The following is a 14,422-nucleotide window of genomic DNA, read 5'->3' on the forward strand; positions in this document are numbered from 1 at the left end:
TCATCACTACAAGGATTCGGGTCTATTGCAACAAAATTTATTGCCACAGATCTCTTTCGTTGCAATAAAATGCTATATTACCACAAAATTCTAGTTCGTGGTAATAAGATCTACATATTGCCACAGTTTCGTTTCATCGTGCTAGGTACTCACTTTGTTGCAATAGAAGCCATGTATTGCCACAAGCTGCATTAGCGTTGCAATATGGTAGTGATATTGCGACAGTTGTGTCCCGTTGCGTGAATTGATCATTTTGTTGCAATAAAGACTAGGTATTGCAACAAAGTAAATCTTTGTGGCAATATTTAGACATATATTGCAACAATTCTGATATGTGGCGCTAGCCATAGATACTGTTGCAAAATACACGGCTTCTTATTGCAACAAAACATGTATTGGTTGCAATAGGGCGATTTTTTGCCTCACTTTCGTTGTGTTGCAATAACTATTACATGTTGCAACAACTTGTGCATCCATGGTAATATGTACAACATATTGCAACCATCCTCTAGTATTGTGAAAAAAGGAGCAGGATATTGCAATGATATTCTCTACAGTGCCCCTGATTTTTTTCATTTATTTATTATACTATTTCTCAGGATCCGGTTAAAGGGGCGTACTAGTTCATAGAGGTATTAACACATTTGGTACCACAAATTGCACCTACGTTGTATTTTAGTCAGATATCTTGCAAAATGGACATCGGTGGTACCACAACTTGAAGGTACGTGCGCTTGCTCGCGGACGCCCTTCACTTTAGGGTTTCTTGCACCGCCTGGGTCTCCTCCACTCGCCCTACTAACCTCCTCCGGTAGCAAGGTCATCCTCGGCACCGGAAAGACAGCAAGCTCACTGCCCTTCTCACCAAGGTGAGTCATGAGCACTGGGCAGCAAATTCTCACTTTCTCTTCCTTCCTAATTTTTCTGTATCTTTCTTGATGTGATTGTATGTATTTATGTGCTGTTAATAAAAATGTATAGCATCCAAAATTCTCTCACCCAAGGTACAACACGCTTCTCTACATAGTTTAGTTGTCAGATTTGTCATGGGTTACTTCCTGCACAATGTCGTATTGTTAGACAGGATGGGTCGCGCTATTTGTCACCCTGGGTGAAGAATGCTTATTCCTCACCCCACCGATAGAGCGCACCATCCAGAGCCAGCCCGTCCATGGGCTTCCAGCGACATGATTTTGGATAACCACCACCGTAAGAAAAGCTGCAAGAAAGCTAAAGAAAACTTCCTTCGCCCATTCTGACCAGCCATGCACCAAAGTAAAAAAAGCTGTGAGCCTAAAGTAAGAAAATATTGTGTGCGCCCATTCGAGCCAGCCCACATTTTCCTTTTTTTTGGCTAGAAGCCAGCCCACATTTTATAACCCCAAAAGCAAAATTACTCTTGTAACTTTCTTATTACACACTGTAACATAGATATAGGGCTGACGTCTGACATAAGTAACATATTTAAGGCATGATAAATTGCAGCAATCTATAGACATCAACCTTGTGAGACTGCAACGTAAGACTTGCCCCAACATAAGAACTATCAGAATGACCAGAGGAGACCAAAATAATGCCACATAAATAAACATGTTTTTGTTAGAAATAATTGACGAGAGAAAATGTAATTTCAAAATAAAGATCAAAGGCTTACAAGTTAGTATACTCCTAAAAACTATATGCTTGCCTGCCAAAATCAGTACAATCTAGGCTTTTTCTGTACCAATATACGCACTGCCTTTCAAAAGACTAAACAATATCTGGATCACGTCAACTTTTCACTCTGTGCACACCCGCGTTACCCAAAGGGGACTACAGAAGTATGTCTAACAAAACTCGAGTAAGTATCAAGTCAAATACATTGGGAAAAAACAGGATGCTACTCCACTGAACTATACACATATCAGCCAGGATTCAGCCTGCATTTCACCTCATGAGATCAGCTTGTGTATCGCCTCATGTACAGTGCAGAAGAGATTAGTTCCTTATGAATTTCTATATTTGTCAGGCGAACAAAGCCATACATTTCTCATTTCAATGGTGAGTAATTTTCTTTTAGTACCTACAATGGCAGAAAGTATTCCGTAAGTATCCCAAGTATATATAACAAAATAAGTACACGAGGAGAGAAGTGTATAATCAAAGGGAGCACATAACAAATGAGAAGCATCTTCTTCATGCTGTTTTCCGCATATGGAGTTCATGAGCAGGAATACAAAACGGGCTGATTTTCTCTGAACTTGTGTAGAATCACGTATTTTGAAATGGCAATAAGACATGGGCCACTACTTGAAACTGTAATCAATATTCTTCAGACACCACACTGAGTCCTTCAGCAACCATACAGAGTTCAAACAGACATAATATTACCTATCTATTTCAGGGATTGCCTATTTTCTTCAGCAAACCATACAGAGTTGAAACAGACAGAATATTACCTATCTAGTTTAGGGATTGCCTATTTTCTATCTAGTTCAATCATGTGATTTCCTTAACTGTACTGCCGACTCTTGGTAACATAAATATAACAGTAGTGATCCGTGATGAAAAACAGACAATGTCAATGGTTAACCAATTAATAAACCCCTTCACAGTTCAAAGACCACGTTCCCTTAGGACGAAATAGAGAATAGGAAATTTATTCAAAACCAATTCTGAAGTACTAATACGTGATGGAGAACAGCTATTGTCAATGTGTCGACAATTAAATAAATTCACATGTTTTTTTCACCCAGAGAATCCAAGACAGGAGCAACAAGTCAAGCAGCATGCACCAAGGGAGTAATTAGATTAGGATTGAGAAATATTAGTTACTTATCCGGGAAGCTATCCACCTTTTGATGTCTTTTCCGTTCAAATAAAGATGGCTCTTGCTAGCCACTGTGTTTTCACCCTCACGCTATATCGCAAATCTTCTCATTTTCAGTGGACTTCAACTAGACAAAAGCGATCTTTCATAGGATTATTGCATACAAGTAAATTTTGATGTCCTAAGCAGAGAAATACACAGGTAGGCGGTCACTTATCACAGGTCGAAGTTATATTTTTTTGGAATCAAGAGTATGTTTTGATTCAGTTCACCAGCAGCAAGTATGAGATTATTGGTCAACTATACTTGCAACTAAAGTGGCTCCTAATTTGCAATTCTAACTATTGATCAACTACAACACGTGAGCACATGCACAGCTGTATTTGAGTTCCTTGCAGATTGCAAAAGGAAACACATACAAGCAAATATAACTGGGCCTTTATTTACATTGATTATTAAAGAACCAATACCTGTGCACTATAGAGAAATCAAACTGGAACCTGGTCGCAGCATCAATGATTTGGGCTCTAAACAAATTTGCAGACAACAAGTGGAATTGTAATTGCCCAGGTAAAGGCTAAACATGCTGCACCGCTCTTCCTCAGTCATCAATAATTCCTGGTTGTGCTCCTCCCTGCCAATAGCTAGTAGTGATCAACAAGCCAAGAGAAGCAAATCAGCAAGCTTAAACATGTTTGATCATATCCAAGACAACAAATATAAAACAAATGTAGCGTGTATCAAATATGAGTATATGACATTTGATATTTAGACTCAGTTAAGTACAAGAGGGGTGCATCGCAATGCAGAAAGCATCAAGCTAGTTCTCTTTGTCAGCATTGTTAAACGATCAAAATAAATAACATGATATTCATCGACTAATGGTGAATTGATAAGTATATATGCTGATGTTTCTTACCCTGAGTAAAACATGATTATGGCTGTGGGAGAACCTACAGGCGTACTGTCCTCCAGCAAACCTTGACGGAGTGGAATTTTCTTGCAGTGCATACATCACCTAAATTTAACAACTAATGCTAAAGAACATAGCATATCTTTATGCTACTGACCTCCACAAATGTGTGGTTCTACATACCAATAAAACCGCAAGCAAGGGAAAATTAGTCTACTACTTCAAGATTTCAGCAGCAAATAGGTAAGCAATCGGGAGCATTTTTTCGATAAAAGCGTATGGCTCTTCACAAACGCAGCAAAATCTAAATTTGCTGCACTTGCAATGAAAAATACAGAGGGAAACAGGGGGAATAATCATACTTTTGTTGTTGTGGAGGTAGTAGGTCGCACGGGAGGCAGGCAAGCAAGTCCCGGGCAGGCCAGCAGAATGGTGGAAGAGCCGGAGCAGAGCCAGTTGGCACCGGAGTTGAGATGTCGGGCGGTCCAGCCACGCGCCTACGGGCAGGATCGACCAGCCGAGATCCACAGAGGAAGAGGCCGGCGGGCGGAAGGCATCGAGCAGCGGGTGGCGGCCGGAGCAAGTTCAGAGGGAGAGGGGAGCGCTAGGGAGGCGCCGGTGCGGGCTGCTTCGTCGCGCCGCTATGATGTGGTTGCTGGATGCGGCCAGCGCTCGGGTCGGGCGGCGGCAGAACAGGGGATCAGGTACGAGTTGAGGTATGGAACCTGTCCATAAAGGACTAGTATTTTAAATTTTCTTTTGAGTATCTGGGGTAGTTTTTTTTAAGCTTACGTAACTCCTGAAATTACAAGAAGAGGATTTCTTTTTTTCGGGTGAAATAGCATTGTATTACTCAATCACAAGGTCCTTACAATCATCCGATGCTATTTCCACGACCTCAACTGGACCACCTCCTAACCAAGTCATGGTTCTACCTTGGGTTCTAGCAAAACTAGCTAAGCTATCACTAGCTTTATTCTGAGTTCTCGAAATACTGGAAATACATGTTTTTCTCAGACCCAATAAGTACTTAATCTCTCTAACAATTGAAGAGTAAACCGAGCGATCCGTTCCCGAGATTGATATAAGAGTGACCGCTTCAAGAGAATCCAGCTCCAACGCTATCGGCACGTCACATCGTTGTATCGCCAAGGACAAGCCCTCCATACATGCGCACAGCTCCGCCTCGAGGGGGTCTCTGCACGAATACAACACCCTGCAAGCGGAATAATTGATCACGCCCATATGATCACGCAAGATCATACCCGCCCCAGCTTCACCTGACACAGAAAAGGATCCATCCGTGTTCAACTTGCACCACCCCAGGTCTGGCTTCGTCCATCTTCATTCCTCCTGCACTCCAGCACTACTCCCCTTCTTCCTTGGCATTCGCCACTCAACATATGAGTTTCCCTTGGTAAGATCAGCTTGTGGGATTTGCTTGATACCAATCAAAGACTCCAAGTAACTTTGCAGAAAGCGTACAGAAGCTTCCATCGGCGGGGCAGGCTTAGCATGAGTGAGCTCATTCCGGACAAACCAACTTCTCCAAAAGATCATTAGTATCATTGTGCGCTCAAGATCAGTAAGAGGACTCAGAACGTGTAGCAGCCATTCCTTACCATTATTCAACATAGATGTGATGTTGGGAAGCCGCCATACCTTGGCCATGGCCAGAAACAAATCACGACCGAATTGGCATCGGACAAATGGATGGAAATTATCCTCCTCTTCAGTCCCACACACTAGGCATAAACCACTAGTCTCCAGCCCAATGCGATATTTCCTCTGCCAGGTAGGAAGTGCATCGATTGCCATGCGCCATGCAAAGTGCTTGACAGTTGGGGGGGCTTCACACTTCCAGATGAAATCCCAGCATGCACGGCTCCCTGAAGGCGACGTGCTGGATGCAGTCGCAGTACTACGATGCTCCTCGTCAAAGGCCAATTCATATGCTGATTTGACAGAAAAAATCCATGCCGCCCAGGGCCCCATGCAATGACATCTCCCTCCATTCTAGGAGAGGCGCGAATCTTCAATATCTCATGCACATCTGCATCCACAAAGTAGTTCTGAAGGAGCTCAATATTCCACGACCCATTAGGGTTCAGAAACCCAGAGACGAATCGGATGCGGCATCGTCCTTGCGGAGAAATCGGTTTATAAGAGAAGGGTCTCCGGATCCATCTGTCTCTCCAAACCCTTATGCTTGCACCGTTTCCAACTCTCCACAGCAGCCCTTTTTTCAATAGCTCCAGACCATGACATATAGCTTGCCATGAAGGTGAACCGTTTCCAGCAAAGACTGTATCTTCCAGTTTGCCATCCGGATAATAACGTGCCTTTAAGACCCTGGCACAAAGGCTATCAGGCTTGGTTAGTAGCCTCCATGCCTGCCTAGCCAACAGAGCTTGATTAAACAACCTGAAATCACGAAAGCCAATACCCCCCCTGTCCTTGGGCTGCAAGAGATGATCCCAATTCTTCCAGTGTACCTTCCTCTTGCCCTTTGCCGAACCCCAGTAACAATTCCGCACCATACGCGTGAGGTCATCACAAACCGAGAAAGGTAGCTTGAAGACACCCATAATGTAAGTTGGGAGAGCCTGTGCAACTGACTTAATCAGCACTTCTCTTCCCGGTTGCGCCAACAGGCCGTCCCCCCACTGTATCAGACGTTTAGTTAATCGAGTCTGCAAATTCTGAAAACGTCCCTTAGACATCCGTCCCTCTGGTGTCGGCAGGCCCAAGTACTTTTCCTCAAAATACATGTTTGTAATCTGCAGAACCGACCTTACTTCCTCCTACATCACAACGGGGCAGGCCTCCCCAAAAAGAATGGAGCACTTATCAGGGTTTAGACTCTGACCTGTCGGCCTACCATACATGTCCAACGCCGCTTTGATCTCGATCGCTTGTTCATCTGTAGCCTCAAAAAACAGCAGCGTGTTGTCAGCAAATAATAGGTGAGACACACCCGGTCCTCTTCTAGATACTCTAACCGGTGTGATTAAACCATTAGCCACTTTATTCCTTAGTAGGGCAGATAGCCCATCTGCCACAAGCAGGAAAAGAAACGGGGATAGCGGATCTCCTTGCCAAAGCCCATGCGTTGGTGCAAACGAATCCAAAAGGGTTCCATTAAGTTTGACAGAGTATCTCACCGACGTGACACAAGACATTATCCAGTCAACCAATCGCTGAGAGAAACCCAATTTTTGCATCATTTGCCTCAAAAAGACCCAATCAACTCGATCATAAGCTTTTGATAGGTCTAATTTGTACGCACAGAAACATCTTGTAGGATCCTTTTCCTGCTTAATGTGGTGGATGCATTCAAACGCAACTAGTGCATTGTCCGTGATCAACCTTCCTGGAATGAATGCACTCTGTTCAGGAGATATGAGATCATCCAACAAAGGCCTCATCCTATTCACCAGGCACTTAGATATCACTTTATAGGTAACATTGCACAGACTAATAGGTCTATAGTTTGTGATTCTCACCGGATTGGGAATTTGGGGAATGAGTACTATCGATGTAGAGTTCACTCCCTCAGGCATGATACCCGTACTGAAAAAAATCCCTCACCGCAGGCACCACACCCTCCTTGAGAGTACTCCAATTCCGCTGGAAAAACCTCGCCGGAAAGTCATCAGGACCCGGAGCTTTTAGAGGGCCAATCTGAAACAAAGCATCCGAAATCTCTTTATCTGTAAAAGGAGCACACAGCTTGGCGTTATCCTCTTCGATTACCACATGATTTATTAAGTCCAGAATAGGCGCAACATTAAGCGTCGGATCAGCTATACAAATATCGTGGAAATAAAGGTTAGCAAGTTCCCCCATGCCGGCAAGATCGGAGTGAACTACACCAACACTGTCCGTAAGTTCACGGATCTTGTTCTTTCTCGCCCTCCAGACTGCCTTGCTTTGGAAATACTTTGTGTTTCTGTCCCCTTCCTTCAGCCACGTAATTCATGAACGTTGCAACCAAAGCATCTCCTCTTGATACAAAAGCTCATTCATCTTATCAGTCACCCGTGCAATATCTTGGCGATCAGCGTTCATACTCATCAACTCCTCTAGCTGGGTTCGAGATTTTGCTAGCTCTCGAGTAACATTACCGAATTTTTTACTCCAAAGTTGAAGAGCTGTCATCGTTTTGGTTAGCGCATCTCTCAGCTGTGCCAAATTATGCACTCCCCCTACAGCCTCCCAAGCCTCTTTGATCACATCCGGTAAGGAACCATCCCTCTCCCAAAACAGCTCATATCTCCTATGTTTCCCCTCGTTCGGCCCCTGATCGACCGACCCCTTCAAGACTAGTGCCACATTGTCCGAGCAAGGCAAGGGCACATGTAGAACTGAAGCGTAAGCAAACAAGTTCCTCCATGAATTAGTTGCCACTGCCCTATCCAGCCGCACCTTCACATTGCCTCCTCCTCCCCTCTTATTATCATAAGTAAAGGGGACCCCAACAAAGCCTAGGTAAACTAGGCCAAAGATCTCCAAAGAATCTCGAAATGCAACCATTTGTGGCTCTCCCCGTGGTGTAGCCGATAGATGCTCAAAGCCCCACATGGCCTCATTGAAATCACCCACGACAAGCCAAGGTAGATCATTCACGACTTTGAGTTGCTCGAGTTTGGACCACATGACGTGCCTGTTCTCAACACGTGGCTCACCGTATATACATGTAATCCTCCATTGGGCCACCCCCTCCTGGACACGAACTAGTGCATCAATAAAATGCTCTTCTTTGTACAGAATCTCCACATCATAACTCTCATGCCAATAAAGCGCAAGACCACCGCTCATCCCATTACTATCAACTCCTACGAATCCCTTCAAACAAATCCTCCCTCGCACCTTCTTCATTTTGTCAGCTTTCTGTCTTGTTTCACAAAAAAACACCATGCTGGGGGAATGCGACTGACAGATAGTCGCTAACTCACGAACTGTCTGGGTATTCCCCCCTCCCCGGCAGTTCCAGCTTAGGACATTCATTGGGCCCGGCGGTCCTCCTCGAAGGAGGCCGCCTCTTCCGTCATTGTAGCATCAACATCCTCCCTCTCCTCACCTTGCTTCCTTCTTTTCACCAAAGGATTCTTACCAGACGTAGACAACGTTGCAGATACCTCATTTACCCCTGGCACACTTCCACCCTCCAACAACAAAACCGTGTTCGGGACTTTGCCAGCAAGATTCGGCACTGGTTGACCTCTTACCATCACAACTCCATCTTCCCCTATAAGCCTTTTCCGAGCTGACCGAAGATCTTCATCACCAACATTGGAGGCACCAGACCCCGCAAGCACCACACCCCCCGTTATCCGTCCGTTATCATCTGCTCTCCCAACCGGCTGGGCATCTGCACCACCCCTTCCTCCTGAACTTCCTACTCCTCTACCTTCCCCTCTCCTAGCCCGTCTCCCTCCTCCCACGCCAAATCCTGCCGACGCCCCACCTCTGCCACGTCCTACACCTCCTCCTGCCATAGCCGGCTCACTGCTCCAATGCAACCAGTCGCCCCAATCACACTCTGAAGGGTCGTGAATCCCGTCTCCGCACTCCTCGACCACATGCCCCATACAGCCACAAAAAAGCATAAATCCGGCAACTTCTCATAAGTGACAGGGTATCTTTTCATCTCTTTGAGAGTAATACTCACAAACCTCACCAATGGTTTCTGCACATTCACAAACACCCTGACCCTTAAGTGGCTACAAGGGTTGATCCCCCCCTTGTTCACCACCACTGTAAACGGCGGGTCACCCACCTTCTTTGCAACTTTCTCCGCTAGCTCCCTTTTTCTTGTTAGCCCATCAGGTAAACCTTTGATCCTTACCCACATGGGATACATGTCCATAGCATATTCGGAGACATTAGTAAATCCATCATATTCCACAATAACCACCGGATCCCGTCGGAATTGCCAAGGGCCTCCCTCCATGACACGCTTCCAATCCCCCAGGCAATGACACTGAGCCAAGAACAGATTTGATCCTTTAATATTGAAAGTAACTCCCTGGGCACAAGCCCAAGCGTTCCTCATTGAATTCAGCAACGCCGCATGACTAAACGGCCTCATAGTATGAACCCGGAACAAACACAACCAATGAACATCCTTGATCAACTCCTCGACCTCTCTAGAGAGATCCAGATCTTCCTCTTCCTCTCCATGGAGCTTCAAGCCTTCAAAAGCGTCTTCCATCTCGGGTTCCGGGCCAAACTGGTCCCATCCATGGGCATCCTCCTCCCGATCTGCAGTATCCTCCCGATCTGCATCTCCCGTCTCGACCCCCTCCCCCACCGCGGATCCAGCCGCAGTTGAACCAGAGGCTTCCCCAGTCTCCCTTCTCTTACCTCCATCGCCGCCCTCTTCGACACCTAACCCTAATCCGCCCAGTTCTCCCTTCTTCCCGCCCCCGTCCTCCAAGACGGCCTGATCCGCCATGCAACACCGCCGCCTTGTTCGCGAGGTTGGGCCCTTGCGAATCATCGGTCGAAATCACTAAAGTCACGCTGGAAATTGGTGGGTGGACTCCGGCGGCGCCGCCGGAGGAAGAGGTGGACTCTAGGAAACCCTAGAGGAAAATCATGCAAACAAGAAGAGGATTTCGTCATAATACAGGACTTTCATGGGAAATAAGAACTTGATGATGCAAACAAAGAAGCTGTTTCAGTTTCATCGACTAGTATTTGACAAATAACTGTGTTCATGGTGCAATCAGACCAATATACATTAGATTTGCACACCAAGAGATTCAGTAACAGTATTCTGTTCATCCAATTTGAATCACCATTAGTTTGAGGGCTACAATAGCTTTGTTTATCTCTTACCAGCTCAGTGCAAATACTGTATCCCAACAGATGTTGAATGAATTTTCCAAATAAAAGTTCGGTTGCTACAAACATATTCATTTTGAGATTTCAGATGAAAGGCAGCTTCGACGGCGTCTTGGCACTTCCTCAATAACGCTTCCTCGACCGGCCAGCGAAGACGGCGTCTTGCCGGTTTCCCGATCCGTCACTAGAGATGACATGACGGTGCGTCCTCGACCCGCTAGCGGTAACTGCGTCTTGCCGGTCTCCCGATCCGCCACCGGAGACAGCATGACGACACTTGCTTGACCCGCTAGCGGCGATGGCGCCTTGCCAGTTTCCCGACCCGCCACCGGAGACGGCATTACGGCGCTTCCTCGACCTGTTAGCGGAGACGGCATCTTGGCGGTTCCTCGATCCGCCAGCGGAGAGGGCAAGACGGGGCTTCCTGGACCCGCCAGCGGCGCCAGCCTCCGCATCCTCTGATTCTTCCGTCGATGAGGAATCGGTCAAAACGTGTGGGTTCTTCGCCGATCTGGCCGTCGTCGATCCGCCATCGGAGAGGCCTTGTTGGAGCTTCCATGATCCGGACCCATTTTTTGACATGTCCACCTCGACATTTCGTCAAACACGTAGCAGGTCGGCCGGTGCGCCCAACGAGTGCTGCCTATGCTCGGTCGCCGCTGCTCCCGCCCCGCAGCTCCGCCCTGCTACTCGCCCGGTAGCAGCAGCTCGGTTGAGAGAAGCCGCCCGCGCCCACCTCTGCGATGCTCTCAGTTCTCGCTGAAGCTCGTGCCCGCTCGTCGTGCTCTCGCTCACGCGGCCACTCCTCATGCTCCCGCTCGTGCCCGCCAGTGCTTGGGCCACCTAGTCCGGCTTTGGGTGTCAAGGTCACGTCCTGCTGCCCGGAGCTCCGAGCTCGCGTCACCGTGCCGCCGAGCCCAGCCACCATGCTCGTCGGCGCCCCGAGCGCAAGTAGCCGAGCGCCAGGCGCCGCCCCGTGCCCGCAGCTGCAACCGCACGCCCGATCTCGCGCTGACCTGCAGGAGCACCGATGTCGCATGGCGCCGGCGGTGCCAACGGCAGTGAGCGCAGGGAGCATAGCGGGGCGTCACGGCGAGCATGCTCATCGGCTGGGGATGTATGAGGCGCGGCATGGCGACGGCGGGGTTGAGCATGGCGCCGACGAGGATCTGTAAGGCGCGGACGGGGATGGGTAAGACGGTTTGGTTGTTTAATTTACATAGTTGAATCTCCATGGTTATCGTTTGAACAAAAGCGACATAATTACCTTGGACCTACTCTAGCTGGCGTGGACGAACCCTTCACGGATTGTCCGGTAAGATGAAAGATGCTGATCTCACCCCATCTCAAGATCGGAATGTGAGATCGAGACTGATATAGATCGAACGTCTCATCAACCCATACCATGAGTACTTATGTTTCGAGACAAGTGTATAACCTAATAGTTTTAAAGTGAGGGTCGCATGAGGTTTATGTGAGTTGTAGTTCAAAATTGGCCAAATTTTTGCTGCTTTGACCAACATTTGACCAAGGCACAAATATTTGACATATCCCAACCTAAGTGTAGATCCATGATGGAACAACAGTTCCTAACACAATAAATCTCAAAACTAAATTGGTTTGGTTGTTTAATTTACATATTTGAATCTCTATATGGCTATCATTTTAACAAACCCGACATAATTATGTTGGACCTACTCTGGCGTGGACAAACTCTCCAAGAATTGTCTGATAAAATGAAAGATGCTGAGATCAGCCCATCTCAAGATCGGAATATGAGATCGACACTAACATAGATCGACCGTCTCATCAACCCACCCCATCAGTATTTTTGCTGCTTTGACCAACGGTTGACCAAGGCATACATTTTTTTATATATCCCAACCCAAGTATAGATCGATGATGAAACAACACTTTTCTAATTGGCTGTGGGTGGTTGGCGGGTCGGGGTTGCGGCGGAGGGGTTGAAGCACCGTGGTACATCACCTACCCAGTCCGTGCACTGGTCGACGGCGACGACGTCCGTGGACGTCGTGTTCCTCCTTGCAGGCTCCGTTGTGGTGCTCCCACTCCTGCCGTCTTACTCCGAGTGAAAACTTGATATTCGGATCGGACGGTGGAAACGTTCATGGACGTGCCCTTCCTGAAGGCGTCGTCTTGGAGTCCTCGGTCCAGCGTGTCCGTCGCACATCTTCGCGGATAATCGCTCCTCGTGCTGGTGGTCTCCATCGGCTCTAAGCGGATTCATTTTTTGCACATCTTATAGGTGCTTGGTAGTCTTTGAGGTTGTGTGTCGGTGCCCGACATTCATGTATCCTGTCTTGGGTGTGTGTGTGGCATGTGTTTGTATCGGTTGCTTCGATGTATGTGATGGTTGCTTTATAATATAAAGCGGGGAAACTCTTTTTGGTTCGTTAATTGGCTTCCTCAAATGGCGATGACTATACAAATATCGACGATGAGAACGTTACGGGAGAGGGTGCCGGATCGCCCCTCCATAATTCTCGGATTTGGTGGGTTTTTAACCACGATATAACTTTTACAAACAAATTTTAGTATTTCCTCCGTCTCAAAATAGATTTACAAACTAGAACATTCCCTCAAAAAATAATCTATCTATCTATCTATCTATCTATCTATTATATAATTAAGATAGAAGACAAACAAGCTATCACGTTAGTCCACATATGCTAAAAATATTTAATCTGTCGATTTAGATAATAACGGTTGAGATTAAAAGACCTAGATGTTACGTATAACATTAATATGTTGCGTTTTGTAGCATCTGTCACGTTAACAGGAAGGAAAAGACCACGTACATGTTACAAAGCAAAGAGAAAAACTCGTATGTCTTGGTGCAAATCCAATCTGACAAAAAAAAAACAAATCCGTTGTATTCTGGCCGGACACTGATTGATAATTAAGGAAGATGCTATACCGCTGTACATGATGTAAAAAAGCATATAAAAACATTTAGTGGGCCTGGACATGAATACACGTTGGACACTTGGACTTGGAGTCCTTTACGGATCCAAAGGAAACCAGGCACATTCAAATAAGAAAGTATGCTCACATCCACTATTAAAAGATGAACGCTCGGCTCAACAATAAAAATAAAAGTTGAACACTCAGCTCAAAATAAAAATAAAAGGGAACACTTTCTCACAAAAAAAAGAGCGCAACACATGCATGCGTATTAAAGAGAAGGAAAGATGAAAGATAAGCTAGCTCAGTTTTAATCATATTTTGGATTATTTTTATTCGTACAAACAGATGCTCATTACACATATGTGCAGAGATTTATATAGAAGTACACTAAATAATTCATGATTTTTTTAGTACATACAGATGGTCATGCATGTGTTGTATTCTGGCCGGACACTGATTGATAATTAAGGAAGATGCTATACCGCTGTACATGATGTAAAAAAGCATATAAAAACATTTAGTGGGCCTGGACATGAATACACGTTGGACACTTGGACTTGGAGTCCTTTATGGATCCAAAGGAAACCTGGCACATTCAAATAAGAAAGTATGCTCACATCCACTATTAAAAGATGAACGCTCGGCTCAACAATAAAAATAAAAGTTGAACACTCAGCTCAAAATAAAAATAAAAGGGAACACTTTCTCACAAAAAAAGAGCGCAACACATGCATGCGTATTAAAGACAAGGAAAGATGAAAGATAAGCTAGCTCAGTTTTAATCATATTTTGGATTATTTTTATTCGTACAAACAGATTCTCATTACACATATGTGCAGAGATTTATATAGAAGTACACTAAATAATTCATGATTTTTTTAGTACATACAGATGGTCATTGCACGTTTGTGTAGTGGTTT

This window comes from Triticum urartu, chromosome 2A (assembly GCF_056163025.1).
Source record: "Triticum urartu cultivar PI428250 chromosome 2A, HENAU_Tu73, whole genome shotgun sequence".
Lineage (NCBI taxonomy): Eukaryota > Viridiplantae > Streptophyta > Magnoliopsida > Poales > Poaceae > Triticum > Triticum urartu.